At 42.0% G+C, this 13,523-nt stretch overlaps 1 long non-coding RNA gene across 1 annotated transcript; it reads right to left on the reverse strand.

The window, feature by feature from the left end:
- Positions 1–1,449: 1,449 nt before the first annotated feature.
- LOC106603722 (uncharacterized) lies at positions 1,450–12,695 on the reverse strand. Its single transcript, XR_001328480.2, has 4 exons — positions 12,185–12,695; positions 9,663–9,790; positions 2,460–2,525; positions 1,450–1,721 (listed from the first exon to the last, which is right to left on the reverse strand). It is a non-coding gene; the product is annotated as an uncharacterized lncRNA (long non-coding RNA).
- Between the last annotated feature and the right edge of the window lie 828 nt (positions 12,696–13,523).

Raw genomic sequence — 13,523 nt, forward strand, 5'->3', positions numbered from 1 at the left:
AAAAGGAACCTAAAGGACTCTTAGACCATGAGAAACAAGATTCTCTGGTCTGATGAAACCAAGATTGAACTCTTTGGCCTGAATGCCAAGCATCACATCTGGAGGAAACGTGGCACCATCCCTACTGTGAAGCATGGTGGTGGCAGCATCTTGCTATGGGGATGTTTTTCAGCGGCAAGGACTGGTAGACTAGTCAGGATCGAGGGAAAGGTGAACGGAGCAAAGTACAGAGAGATCCTTGAGGAAAACCTGCTGTAGAGCGCTCAGGCCCTCAGACTTGGGCAAAGGTTCACCATCCAAGAGGACAACGTCCCTAAGCACAAAACAGAAGTGGCTTCAGGACAAGTCTCTGAATGTCCTAGAGTGGCCCAACCAGAGCCCAGACTCGAACCCGATTGATCTCTGGAGAGACCCGAAAATATCTGTGAAGCGATGCTCCACATCCAACCTGATAGAGCTTGAGAGGATCTGCAGAGAAGAATGGGAGAAACTCCCCAAATACAAACGTGCCAAGCTTGTAGTGTCATACCCAAGAAGACTCGAGGCTGTAATCGCTGCCAAAGGTGCTTCAACAAAGTACTAAGTAAAGGGTCTGAATACTTATGTAAATGTATTTCAGTTTATAGTTTTTATTTTTGATACATTTTCAAAAAAGTCTAAAACCTGTTTTTGCATTGTGATTATGGGGTAGTGTGTGTAGATTGATCAGGCAAAAAAACAATTGCTGGCGTTCTAGGCAGAGTTGCAAAGAAAAAGCCATATCTCAGACTGGCCAATAAAAACAAAAGATGAAGATGGGCAAAAGAACACAGACACCGGACAGAGGAACTCCCGGAGTCGCCTCTTCACTGTTGACGTTGAGACTGGTGATTTGCGGGTACTATTTAATGAAGCTGCCAGTTGAGGACTTGTCTGTTTCTCAAACTAGATACTCTAATGTACTTGTCCTCTTGCTCAGTTGTGCACCGGGGCCTACCACTCCTCTTTCTGGTTAGACAGTTTGCGCTGTTCTGTGAAGGGAGTAGTACACAGCATTCTACGAGATCTTCAGTTTCTTGGCAATTTCTCACATGGAATAACCCTCATTTCTCAGAACATGAATAGACTGATGAGTTTCAGAAGAAAGTCTGTTTCTGACCATTTTGAGCCTGTAATCGAACCCAAAAATGCTGATGCTCCAGATACTCAACTAGTCTAAAGGCGGCCAGTTTTATTGCTTCTTTAAGCAGGACAACAGTTTCAGCTGTCCTAACATAATTGCAAATGATCAATTAGCCTTTTAAAATTATAAAAACATGGATTAGCTAACACAATGTGCCATTGGAACACAGGAGTGATGGTTGCTGATAAATGGGCCTCTGTACGCCTGTGTAGATATTCCATTTTTTTAAAAATCTGCCGTTTCCAGCTACAATAGTCATTTACAACATTAACAATGTCTACACTGTATTTCTGATCAATTTGATGTTATTTTAATGGACAAAACATTTGCTTTTCTTTCAAAAACAAGGACATTTCCAAGTGACCCCAAACTTTTGAACAGTAGTGTGTGTCTGTATATATATATATATATAAATAAAATAAACAAAGCTGTTGTTCCCCAGCCTCATCAATTGTAAAATTTATAAAAAATGCTATTCCCCAGCCACATAAAAAAAATGCTGCTTGTCATGTAGCCAAGTGAAATCAAATGCTGGTCCGCAGCCTCCTCCATAGGTTGCCTGAAACACAGATTCAGGATTGCGTCTTCATTAATTACGCATTATATTGCTGACAATATGGCTCACGCAGACGTACAAAACAAAAATATAAAACGTAACATGCAACAAATTCTAAGATTTTACTGAGTTACAGTTCATAGAAGGAAATTAGCCAATTTAAATAAATAAATTAGGCCCTAATCTATAAATGTCACATGACTGGGTGGGGGCGCAGCCATGGCTGTGCCTGGGAAGGCATAGGCACACCTACTTGGGAGCCAGGTCCAGCCAATCAGAATGAGTTTTTCCCCACAAAAGGGCTTTATTACAGACAGAAATAGTCCTGTCGCGTTTATATTTTTGTTCAGTATAGATATTATGAAACTGAAGGCCAATCCACACTTGCACTGTGGAACCATCAGTGGCAGTTATCACAGTCATTCATAAATCAAAAAAAGGGGCCATAGAAGAAATAATGTGTACCCAAGTCATATTTTCACATCTTTATTGGAGACTACAGTATTACTGAAGTATGTTGTTTTAATGTAATCTTACACATATAGTTTCTATTGTTCAACCAGGTGTGGCTCTTTTTTGGGAGTCCATGCTTTGGTTTTCCCTCTGCCGCCCGCCCCCCACGCATAGAGTTTAGGCATGTCACCTTCTGCTCTTTTGGATACAAAACCTTTTCAAACAATATACACAGGTTACTTCAAGAACAAAATAAAGTGTTAGACATTTTTACAGTAAGATACTTACCACAAACCGCCAGTGGTTACTGTAGCAGATATGCCCCAACAGGAGATCATACTACGTGGGCTCCAGCTGTAAAATATACAAATCAATTGTGATTGGTTTCATTTCGATCCAAAGAATTACAGTTGAAGTTGGAAGTTTACATACACCTTAGCCAAATACATTTAAACTCAGTTTCACAATTCATGACATTTAATCCTAGTAAAAATTCCCTGTCTTAGGTCAGTTAGGATCACCACTTTATTTTAAGAATGTGAAACGTCAGAATAATAGTAGAGATAATTATTGTAGAAAATAGTAAAAATAAAGAAAAACCCTTGAAAAAGTAGGTGTGTCCAAACTTTTGACTGTGTGTGTGTGTGTGTGTGTGTGTGTGTGTGTGTGTGTGTGTGTGTGTGTGTATATACACAACCGTTCAAAAGTTTGGGGTCACTTAGAAATGTCCTTGTTTTTGAAAAGCACATTTATTATCCATTAAAATAACCTCAAATTGATCCGAAATACAGTGTAGACATTGTTAATGTTGTAAATGACTATTGTAGCTGGAAACGGCTGATTTTTAATGGAATATCTACATAGGCGTACAGAGGCCCATTTATCAGCAACCATCACTCCTGTGTTGCAATGGCACATTGTGTTAGCTAATCCAAGTTTATCATTTGAAAAGGCTAATTGATCATTAGAAAACCCTTTTGTGATTATGTTAGCACAGCTTAAAACTGTTGTCCTAATTGAAGAAGCAATAAAACTGGCCTTCTTTAGACTAGTTGAGTATATGGAGCATCAGCATTTGTGGGTTCGATTACAGGCTCAAAATGGCCAGAAACAAAGAACTTTCTTCTGAAACTCGTCAGTCTATTCTTGTTCTGAGAAATGAAGGCTATTCCATGCGAGCAATTGCCAAGAAACTGAAGATCTCGTACAACGTTGTGTACTACTCCTCCATTCACAGAACAGTGCAAACTGGCTCTAACCGGAATAGAAAGAGTGGGAGGCCCCGGTGCACAACTGGAATAGCAATAGGACAAGTACATTAGAGTGTCTAGTTTGAGAAACAGATGCCTCACAAGTCCTCAACTGGCAGCTTCATTAAATAGTACCCGCAAAACACCAGTCTCAACGTCAACAGTGAAGAGGCAACTCCGGGATGCTGGCCTTCTAGGCAGTTGCAAACAAAAAGCCATATCGCAGACTGGCCAATAAAAAGAAAAGAAAGATGGGCAAAAGAACACAGACACTGGACAGAGGAACTCTGCCTAGAAGGCCAGCATCCCGGAGTCGCACAGGGACATGGTAAGTTGAGCCGCTTTGGGGTAAATGTCTACATATTTTTTTCTTCAACATTTTTTTTTTTCATCCCTTGCAGCTGCTCAAATGGACTTCTTCCCTTCTCTCACTTCTTTGGCTGCTCTCTCAAGCAGCCAGGTCACCCGTGATACAAGTCAGTATTCGACATCCATCCTTGTCTGAGGACATCGGGAGATGAAGTGGAAGCCGTCCATTAGGGGCAACAGTGAGCGCTGCTACCTTAAAGTAGGTTTCGGTTTTGCGAGAGTGTTGTAGACTGGGATGGCAGATGGGCGTAAGCATATGCCTCTGATTCCAAAGGTTGCAAGTTTGAATCCAGCGATAGAAAGTTGTTTTTGGTATTTTTGATTTAAGCCCATCCCAAACCTTTACCTTAATCATTCTGAGTTAATGCCTAAGGTTAAGATTTCTGAGTTGATGCCTAAACTTAACCTTAAACAATTCTAAATTTGATGTTTGGAACAGCTTTGAAATTTGAGAAACATGGATGAACATCTAATTCTGACCAGACAGAGCTAGTTGCTCTCAAGAACCTCAAGGGCGGGTAGACCCCTGCTTGTTTTAGGTTTGTATACACAGGGCATGATGATATCTTCTCTATAAGAATAAAATGCATCTTGAGTTCATATGCATGACACATTGCAAAAATACTATGTATATTATTCAGAAAACTGACAAAATAATTTATATCGGTATGGTGGCCATTTTTTTTTCAGCCCACACAGCTACAAGGATGCACTTTCATGCGAGGTTTAAGACCTCATATTGTAGCTTATAGAGACCCCAACTGATGTAAAAAACAATCTTAAAACGATCTACTTTGGTTTAGATACAAGCATCATGAAACCTATAACAAATTCATTTGACTTTTTGAAAATAATATTTCCTTTACAGACTCCATGAAATGCTGACCTCTTCCTATATATTTGCATATTCATTTTGTTTATGGTTTCCTAGAAACAAGGGGTGGCTCGATTAACCCTTGGGCTCAACTTACCCCACTCTCCACTACTGCTATTACTTGACTTCTGCCTCACCAACACAAGTGACTGTCCTGCTTGACAACGTACTAACTGTGGAAACACCACTGAAAAGGATTCAATTCAATGGCGCCATTGACAACTTTTCAAGCTGTGGGGTTAGTTTTTCCAGTACAATCTCACTCTGTAACATCAATAAGAATGCTGATACTGTATTTTACGATCAACATCCATTGTATCATCAACAGCGTTAACTTGGCCACAATCACTGCCATCACTGGTGACAGAAATTACTCCTCATATCATCAGAAATGTTCCTATCCGTCCTTGACATGTTGTTGGAGAAAGGTGGGTGAGAGCAGGGGAGAAAATAAGCGGGTACAGTCCGGCATGGCATCCCAGCAAAATAAATAGTGGGGGTACGCCGTACCGGTAAAACATGAGCCTATCAAAATAATTAAAATGAAATGCCAAGGAAACTATAGGCAAATAATTATTTAACATTACCGCATGTCAGGTGCATTAAAATGAGCAAATTGACTTGAAACGGGTGGTATATGCTCCAAATTGTGGTTTAACGAGAACAAACATTTTGCCAAGGCGGAGATTAGTGGCAGAGTCTCAAGGTATTCCTCGCCTAAAGTAGAATACCTTATGATAAGCTGTAGACCACACTATCTACCAAGAGAGTTGTCATCTATAATATTAGTAGCCGTCCATTTACCGCCACAGACCGAGCTGGCACTAAGACCGCACTCAACCAACTCTATAAGGCCATTAGCAAACAAGAAAATGCTCATCCAGAAGCGGCGCTCCTAGTGGACGTGGACTTTAATTCCAGCCAAACTTAAATCAGTTTTTCCACATTTTTACCAGCATATCACATGTGCAACCAGAGGAAGAAAGAAACTCTAGACCACCTTTACACCACACACAGAGATGCATACAAAGCCCTCCATTTGGCAAATCTGACCATAATTCCATCCTCCGGATTCCTGCTTACAAGCAAAAACTAAAGCAGGAAGTACCAATGACTTGCTCATTACGGAAGTGGTCAGATGACGAGGATGCTACGCTACAGGATTGTTTTGCAAACACAGACTGGAATATGTTCTGGGATGAAAAAACAACAACAGTATTTCACCTTTATTTAACCAGGAAGGCCAGTTGAGAACAAGTTCTCATTTACAACTGCGACCTGGCCAAGATAAAGCAAAGCAGTGTGACAAAAACAACAGAGTTACACATAAACAAACGTACAGTCAATAACACGATAGAAACATCTATGTACAGTGTGTGCAAATGTAGAAGATGAGGGAGGTAAGGCAATAAATAGAGGCGGAATAATTACAATTTAGCATCAACACCGGAGTGATAGATGTATGTACAGATGATGATGATGTGCAAGTAGAGATACTGGAGTGCAAAAGAGCAAAAAGATAAATAACAATATTGGGATGAGGTAGTTGGGTGTGCTATTTACAGATTGTCTGATTACAGGTACAGTGATCGGTAAGCTGCTCTGACAGCTGATGCTTAAAGGTAGAGAGGGAGATATAAGACTCCAGCTTCAGTGATCTTTACAATTCGTTCCAGTCATTGGCAGCAGAGAATTGGAAGGAAAGGCGGCCAAAGGGGGTGTTGGCTTTGGGGATGACCAGTGAAATATACCTGCTGGACCGCGCGCTACGGGTGGGTGTTGCTATGGTGACCAGTGAGCTGAGATAAGGCGGGGCTTTACCTAGCAAAGACTGGTAGATGACCTGGAGCCAGTGGGTTTGGTGATAAATATGTAGTGAGGGCCAGCCAACGAGAGTGTACAGGTCGCAGTGGTGGGTAGTATATGGGGCTTTGGTGACAAAATGGATGGAACTGTGATAGACTACATCCAGCTTGCTGAGTAGAGTGTTGGAGGCTATTTTGTAAATGACATCGCCGAAGTCAAGGATCGGTAGGATAGTCAGTTTTACGAGGGTATGTTTGGCAGCATGAGTGAAGGAGGCTTTGTTGCGAAATAAGAAGCCAATTCTAGATTTCATTTTGGATTGAAGATGCTTAATGTGAGTCTTGAAGGAGAGTTTACAGTCTAATCAGACACCTAGGTATTTGTAGTTGTCCACATATTCTAAGTCAGAACCGTCCAGTGATGCTAGGCGGGCGGGTGTGGGCAGCAAATCGGTTGAAGAGCATGCATTTAGTTTTACTAGCATTTAAAAGCAGTTGGAGGCCATGGAAGGAGTGTTGTATGGCATTGAAGCTCGTTTGGAGGTTTGTTAACAGTGTCCAAAGAAGGGCCAGATGTATACAGAATTGTGTCGTCTGCGTAGAGGTAGATCAGAGAATCACCAGCAGCAAGAGCGACATCATTGATGTATACAGAGAAGAGAGTCGGCCCGAGAATTGAACCCCCCCATAGACTGCCAGAGATCCGGACAACAGGCCCTCCGATTTGACACACTGAATTCAATCTGAGAAGTAGTTGGTGAACCAGGCGAGGCAGTCATTTGAGAAACCAAGGCTGTTGAGTCTGCCGATAAGAATGTGGTGATTGACAGAGTCGAAAGCCTTGGCCAGGTCGATGAATACGGCTGCACAGTATTGTCTCTTATCGATGGCGGTTATGATATCATTTAGGACCTTGAGCGTGGCTGAGGTGCACCCATGACCAGCTCTGAAACCAGAATGCATAGCGGAGAAGGTACGGTGGGGTTCGAAATGGTCGGTAATCTGTTTGTCAACTTGGCTTTCGGAGACCTTTGAAAGACAGGGTAGGATAGATATAGGTCTGTAGCAGTTTAGGTCTAGTGTCTCCCCCTTCGAAGAGGGGGATGACCGCAGCAGCTTTCCAATCTTTGGGAATCTCAGACGATACGAGGGAGAGGTTGAACAGGCTAGTAATAGGGGTTGCAACAATTTCGGCAGATTATTTTTCAAATAGAGGGTCCAGATTGTCTTGCCCAGCTGATTTGTAGGGGTCCAGATTTTTCAGCTCTTTCAGAACATCAGCTATCTGGATTTGGGTGAAAGAGAAATGGGAGAGGCTTGGGTGAGTTGCTTTGGGGGGGTACAGGGCCGTTGACCGGGTAGGGTAGCCAGGTTGAAAGCATGGCCAGCCGTAGAAAAATGCTTCTTGAAATTCTCAATTATCATGGACTTATCGGTGGTGACAGTGTTTCCTAGCCTCAGTGCAGTGGGCAGCTGGGAGGACGTGCTCTTATTCTCCATGAACTTTACAGTTTCCCAGAACTTTTTTGAGTTTGTGCTACATGATGCAAATTTCTGTTTTAAAAAGCTAGCCTTAAGCTTTCCTGTCTGTGTATATTGGTTCCTAACTTCCCTGAAAAGTTGCTTATCACGGGAGCTATTCGATGCTAATGCAGTACGCCACAGGATGTTTTTGTGCTGGTCAAGGGCAGTGCGGTCTGGAGTGAACCAAGGGCAATATCTGTTCCTGGTTCTACATTTTTTTTAATGCTAATTTAAGATGTTGAGGAAGGCACTTTTAAAGAATAACCAGGCATCCTCCACTGACGGGATGAGGTCAACATCCTTCCAGGATACCCAGGCCAGGTCGATTAGAAAGGCCTGCTCGCTGAAGTGTTTTAGGGAGCGTTTGACAGTGATGAGGCGTGGTTGTTTGACCCTGGACCCATTACGGATGCAGGCAATGAGGCAGTGATCGCTGAGATCTTGGTTGAAGACAGCAGAGATGTATTTGGAGGGCAAATTGGTTCGGATGATATCTATGAGTGTGCCCGTGTTTACGGATTTGGGGTTGTACCTGGTGAATTCATTGATAATTTGTGTGAGATTGAGGGCATCAAGTTTAGATTTTAAGATGGTCGGGGTGTTAAGCATCTCCAATCCAAAATGAAATCTAGAATTGGCTTCCTATATCGCAACAAAGCATACTTCACTCATGCTGCCAAACATACCCTCGTAAAACTGACTATCCTACCGATCCTCAACTTCGGCGATGTCATTTACAAAATAACCTCCAACACTCTACTCAACATATTGGATGCAGTCTATCACAGTGAGATCCGTTTTGTCACCAAAGCCCCATATACTACCCATCAGTGCAACCTGTACACTCCCGTTGGCTGGCCCTCGCTTCATACTCGTTGCCAAACCCACTGGCTCCAGGTAATCTATAAGTCTTTGCTAGGTAAAGCCCCACCTTATCTCAGCTCACTGGTCACCAAAGCAGCACCCACCTGTAGCACGCGCTCCTCCAGCAGGTATATTTCTCTGGTCACCCCCAAAGCCAATTCCTCCTTTGGCCGCCTTTCCTTCCAGTTCTCTGCTGCCAATGACTGGAACGAACTGCAAAAATCACTGAAGCTGGAGACTCATATCTCCCTCACTAACTTTAAGCACCAGCTGTCAGAGAAGCTCACAGATCACTGCACCTGTACATTGCCCATCCAACTACCTCATCCCCATACTGTATTTATTTTTATTTTGCTCCTTTGCACCCCAGTATCTCTACTTGAAAATTCATCTTCTGCACATCTATCACTCCAGTGTTTAATTGCTATATTGTAATTACTTAACCACTATGGCATATGTATTGCCTTACCTCCCTTATCTTACCTCATTTGCACACACTGCATATAGACTTTTTCTACTGTATATTTGTTTATTCCATGTGTAACTCTGTGTTGTTGTTAGGTTAGATTACTTGTTAGATATTACTGCATGGTCGGAACTAGAAGCACAAGCATTTCGCTACACTCGCATTAACATCTGCTAACCATGTGTATGTGACAAATAACATATGATTTGATTTCATGCAATATAAACACACTCATCCAAATGTAATTTTGTTGACATAGTTTAGCAAAGTTCCATAACACACTGTGTGAGAGGGAGCGATTGTGTGTGCGAGAAAGAGAGGGAGAGAAGATGGTCCCACCGTCTTGGGGCAGGTCACGTATCTGGCCAAGCGGATGATGAGGTCGTGGTGATAGGATCTACCAGGTTCCTGAAGCTGGCATAGCGGTACAGAACATCGTCCAGAGACGTGGTCTCCATGCCTAGATCCTACAGCCAGGGGAAAAGGGATTAACTGTTTACATTGAATTCACTTGGTGGCGAATCTTAACTTCCACTTAAAGATGCACTCTCAAACTTTTGTATAACTTCAGCCAGTAGTTTTGAAAGTGGTTCTCACAAGCCAAAAGTGGTTCACGTTTTTTGTGTACTACAGCATCCATTTTGTATGCTACATCCTACAAAAAAAATGTATACATTTTTTTTTTCAATTCATATATTTTGGTTATCCAATTTGTACTATACGTTATGAATTTGTTGTGCTTAAGATCCTGGAGTGCATTTTTAAGATTTCATTTAGTCATACATTGATGACATTGATTCTCCCCTTGATTAAAAACAGTGTAGTTGAAAGATGGAGTCCACTGCCTTTCTGACTCACATTTCTCCTACCTTACCTGTTCAATAAAACTACAGAAAATAAAACTAAATCAAGAGGTGTCTAAATGTAGCCTACTGATTTACTTTCCCTGGGAGAGAACATCTGCATGCAAAATGACTGTCCATCTCCAACAGAATATGTCCCAAATGGCATCCTATTTCCTATGTAGTGTACTACTTTTGACCAGGGTCCATAGGGATGCAGATGTTGTCTCCCAGGGAAAGTAAATCAGTATACTACATTGAGGACCAGTTTCCTGAACCCAGATTAAGTGTAGTTGTGGACTAAGAAACACTTTCTATGGATAATCTTTCTAGGGAGTTTTTCCTAGCCACCGTGCTTCTTTCACATGCATTGCTTGCTGTTTGGGGTTTTAGGCTGGGTTTCTGTACAGCACTTTGAGATATCAGTTGATGTACGAAGGGCTATATAAATAAATTTGATAATCTGCATTGAGCGTGCTATTCAAGCCATGACTAGCCTTAATCTGTGTCTGTGAAACAACCCATGAACGTGTTTTGTGAGGATGCTGAGTAGAGTAGTGCAGAGTAGCGATTAGCAATGCACACGTGCACAGGGATGTGAAAGGAGACTAGCAGCATTCACGTCATAATGGATTCTCCATTTGAAAGGGAACGCCTCTGCTCTACAGCTAGCCTGCTAACATTAGCGTTAAAATACACCGGACATCATGGGACACAAACCGAAGGAAATCAATCAATCAAATGTATTTATAATCCCCCCAAAATATTTATAAAGCCCTTCTTACATCAGCTGATGTCAAAGTGCTGTACAGAAACCCAGCCTAAAACCCCAAACAGCAAGCAATGCACGGTGGCTCGGAAAAACTCCAGAAAACATGACGTAGTAGATACTTTTATGCCTACATAGATAGAGGGAGTTATATCCTGTTTAGCTCATTTACAGGGCTATGACAGTGATGCCAATTTAGCAATTTTGCTGCTAGATTTAGCAACTTTTTTTTCAAACAGCACCTAGCCACAATTGTAGCTACTTTAAAAAACGTATTTTGAACATTTAGCAAAAGTGACTAACGCTAAAATGCACGCATTTTCCCTCTAAATGACACAAAACCGATTTCTCTCTCACACTCAGTCACAACACACGTGCCTGGCTGCAAAAGTGCATTGTGAGTGACGTCAGCAGCAGCAATTTCAGCAAATTGCAAATCATTGTTGGCTGACTGCAGCAGCAGTACGGGTTCGACGAGCCAAACCCAATGAATATAGTCGTTCACGAATGTTTTATCTTGAACAGAACTTACATCAATCAACATATCTCAATCAAAATTGTACAGCCAGAAGTACAGAAAAGAGTGGGACTCTATACCTGAACAAACGTCAAATTATATTTTTTGCCGAGATGGCCAGTCAATTTGAGTAACGTTATTGTGTATGCTACGTAATGACGTAGATTTACGTTATCACGCAATGACATCCCAACGTCATTTAGTAACAAATCAACCTGCCTCTAGCAACTTACCCTGAAAAAGAGTTGGCAACACTGGTTATGACATATGCATACATTCGATAATTCATAATACTCTCGGGGGTCTATTGAATTGCAGCTATGCAGAGGAGAGGGGGAACCATGGTACAATCGACGACAGGGTCATATTCATTAGTGCAAAACGTAGCAAAACATTTTGCAACTAAAAACAAGAATGTTATTGGAAGGTTCAGGCAGTCCCTCTCCGTTGTGGTCGGTTTTCCTCCGTTTGCCGTCTAGTCAAGTGAATAAGAACCAGATATGTCGGGGGTTGAAGGGATGAAGCACCCTCCACTAATTTCAAATGTACAATTCCAAGCAGCAACACCCTCCCAGGGGTCCCAGTTGAGTCAGCATGGGATTTACCTCGTTCAGATTTCAGCGAAATCAAGCACCTACAGCAATGTCACAAACATCCTCTGTGTGTTAACATGGAACTTGTTTTATCATCTCAACATTGTTTTTGACATGATTTTTGATGTCACACAACTCACCTGTCGGAGTGTCTTCAGCTGTCTCCCCTCCCTAGCCATCACAGACACCTCCTGGATCATACTGATGCGTTTCTGGTAGGGTGGAGGAGCCCCGCCGCGTCCCAGCCGATCACCCGACGACCACCGGCTGAACGAGCTCTGCGTCCGTCTCCAAGCGCTGAGCAGTGAGCAAGAGCCACCGGTGTCCGACGCGGCTCCCTTCGTCTGTTTAGTCCCCATTGTGCATTGTAAACAGAGTTGGCAAATCGTGAATAGGACACCTATTCATCTGCTAATGTGCTACTCACTCAACCTCCCATAGCGCATGAGTGGCGAACCAACGCAGAATTATGATTAAAATCTAAAAACACCACATTTGAAGGGTGAAGAACCCATGCACAAAAAAAGTTATATTGCGCAAAGCCAATATGGCTCAATATGTAAAAATAAAGATGGCAAATGTGAGTATCCAGTCCATATAGGCTACTGTATAAAAAATAACCAGGCAGACGAAGCTTCACAACCTACACAAATCGCAATGAGCCAGAGAATAGGCTACTGAACCACTTGGGGGGGAAATAAATCGCTTGATTTCCTCAAACGGTTCCACAGATTCAAACGCACGCAATTAATCCAGAAAACTGCCAAATGGGTAAAAATGTCTAGCCAGACTTGATGACAATCGAAAAGGCAATCAAATCCCATATGCAAAACCAAACTGAACTGATCTCATCCAGGCAGGTTGTGGGAGAAGAGAGAAAGAGCTAGAGTGATTTTAAGATGATCAGACTGTAGCCTTCAAGCAAGCCTTGACAATTACATTTTGGCTATAGGCCTACCCCTTCACATTATTCCAAAAGTACTTTATCCATTGTATTTGCTGTGGACAACTACACATTTGTAGGTTTTGGGAATTGCTATAGAGAGCATGGATTTCTTCTACAAAGCACGATCAACGAGCTAACTTTGAAGTAACTATTTATTATCTGGTTCATTAAGAAACTAAACTTGTTTATTTTGGTTGTTGAGTCAATTAGGTCCATAAACAACTCAAACATTAAGATTTAACTATATCCATTGAGTTATACTGTGCAAATACACCATTTATTATAGGGAATTATACAATGGGTGAGTCTAATCCTGAATGCTGATTGGTTAAAAGCACATTCCAGCCGGTGTCTATTCCACAAATTACCACCAGCTAAATCACATTCCAGCCGGTGTCTATTCCACAAATTACCACCAGCTAAATCTATGACACTAAAATGCCTATTTACTCTATTCCATCTGACTGCACAATCCACTGTCTCATCAGCACAGCCAGGCACTTTCTAAACTTGATCTCCAATATAAAAAGCAT

The sequence above is a fragment of the Salmo salar genome, chromosome ssa04 (assembly GCF_905237065.1).
Source record: "Salmo salar chromosome ssa04, Ssal_v3.1, whole genome shotgun sequence".
Classification (NCBI taxonomy): Eukaryota; Metazoa; Chordata; class Actinopteri; order Salmoniformes; family Salmonidae; genus Salmo; species Salmo salar.